Source organism: Myotis davidii, unplaced genomic scaffold (genome assembly GCF_000327345.1).
Source record: "Myotis davidii unplaced genomic scaffold, ASM32734v1 scaffold167, whole genome shotgun sequence".
NCBI lineage: Eukaryota > Metazoa > Chordata > Mammalia > Chiroptera > Vespertilionidae > Myotis > Myotis davidii.
The window spans coordinates 2,791,918-2,794,134 of NW_006300048.1; the positions used below are offsets into that span (position 1 = coordinate 2,791,918).

The 2,217-nt window shown below is 47.0% G+C and overlaps 1 protein-coding gene across 1 annotated transcript in view; it reads right to left on the bottom strand.

Annotated features, from left to right (window-relative positions):
* DNPH1 (2'-deoxynucleoside 5'-phosphate N-hydrolase 1) overlaps positions 1 to 2,217 on the bottom strand; it is a 7,362-nt gene that overhangs the window by 4,744 nt on the left and 401 nt on the right. The gene's annotated exons all lie outside the window — the stretch shown is intronic.

The following is a 2,217-nucleotide window of genomic DNA, read 5'->3' on the forward strand; positions in this document are numbered from 1 at the left end:
AGTTACAGTGAGTAACTACCCGCCTGGCACTTAGTTAGGGGGTTTTATTCCCTCCCTAACTTCAGGGAAAAATCCCTACCTGGGGAAACAATCTTTCTCAGAGAGGTGACCTTGGTTAAAACACATAGTGCCAAGAAGGTGAGCAAACATATTAAGAACAGTATGCCATATATGCCAGGTCCCTTGAAACAGCAAGGATGGACCGGCTCCCAGCAACAACAAAAAAAAAACCAAACAAACAAACACAAAAGCACAATGAGCCCTGGGCCTATAGCTCAGTTGGTGAGAATGTCGTTCCAATATGCTAAGGTTGCAGGTTTGATCCCCAGTCAGGGCACATACAAGAATCAACCAATGAACGCATAAATAAGTGGAACAACAAATCGATGTTTCTTTCTCCCTTCCCTTTCTCTAAAATCCATAAACAAAATTTAAAAAATAATAAATCAATAAAAAATATCTAAAAACCCACAGTGAGATACCAATTCACATCTGTTAGAACAGCTATCATAAAAAAAGACAAGAAATAAATGCTGACAAGGATGTGGAGAAAAGGGAACGGTTGTGCTCTGTTGGTGGGAATATAAATTTCCACTATGGAGAACAACAGTAATGGAGGTTCCTCAAAAAAATGAAAAATGGAACTGCCACCCAGCAGGCGTGGCTCAGTGGTTGAGTGTAGACCTATGAACCAGGAGGTCACGGTTCACTTCCTGGTCAGGGCATATGCCTACCTTGTGGGCTCAATCCCCAGTGTGGAGTGTGCAAGAGGCAGCCGATTTTCACATCACTGATATTTCTCTCCTCCCTTCCTCTCTGAAATCAATAAAAATATGTTAAAAACATAAAAAATAGAACTATTGTCCTAACCGGTTTGGCTCAGTGGATAGAGCGTCGGCCTGCGGATTGAAGGGTCCCAAGTCAAGGGCATGCGCTGTGGTTGCGGGTGCATCCCCAGTAGGGGGTGTGCAGGAGGCAGCTGATCGATGTTTCTCTCTCATTGACGTTTCTAACTCTCTACCCTTCTCCCTTCCTCTCTGTAAAAAAACCAATAAAATATATTTTTTTAAAAAATAGAACTACCATACGACCCAGCAATCCCACTTTGGGGAATATAACTGAAGGAAATGAAAACACTGTTGGAGTGATGTTCGAAGCATGACCTACAATAGCCAAGACATGGGAAATAAGTGTCTACAGGTGGATGAATAAGGAAGTTGTGGTGTATAGATACAATGGAACATCATTCCGCCGCGAGAAAGAATGAAAGCGCCATTTGGAAAAATACGGAAGGACTTTGAGGGCACTATGCTAAGTGAAATAAGTCAGAGTGTATGATCTCACTTATATGTGGAATCTTAGCGTGAGCTCGTGCCACACACACACCACCACCACCACCACCAACAACAACAACAACAACAAAACAGAAAAACTGAAACTCCTAGCAAAAAAGATCAGATTTGTGGTTACCAGAGGTGGGGGAACAAGAGATGGGGAAATTGGATAAAGGTGGTCAAAAGGCACCAACTTCCGGTTATAAAATACGTTCTAGGGCTGTAATGTACATGACGACCATAGTATGGCTTTTTCAAATTTGTTAAGAGAGATCCTAGAGTTCTTATCACAAGGAAAGGAATTTTTTTCACGCGGTGACTGATGGTCACTAAACTTTTGTGCTAATCCTTTCACGCTATATCAGCGGCAGGCCCAGAAATCAGGATTTTAAAAAAGATTCCCAGGTGATTCTAATGTGCAATGCAGCCAAGGTTGAGAACCACTGCTCTGTATGAAAGTCGAGCCAATAAACTGTCCCCCTTAGACCGACACGGTGCTCTATGTCAATTACCGCCCCGTAAAACTGGGGAGAAGGAAAAAGACCCGGCGGCCCGGAGCAGAACACTAAGTCCCAGCCCGACCACAGGGGAAGGCGACCCGGGAGGCGGAGCGCGGTGTCTGCCGGGCCTAAGGGCTGGCAGCTGGGGCGGGGGCGCAGGAAGGAGGATGAGCGTGGTCTCAGGTCGGGGAGAAGGTACCAGCGGGATGTGGAACCCCAAGCAGCCCCGTCTGCGCCCACTCTGCCTCCCGCCACCCCTGCGCCCCAACTTCCCCGGAAAGCGCTGGAGAAAGTGCTCCCAGAAGGAGCTAAAGCCCCGATCATGAGTGAGCGCGGAGGCTGGGCGCGCACCGCCGCGGCGTGCGGACGGCGCGGTCCGAGTC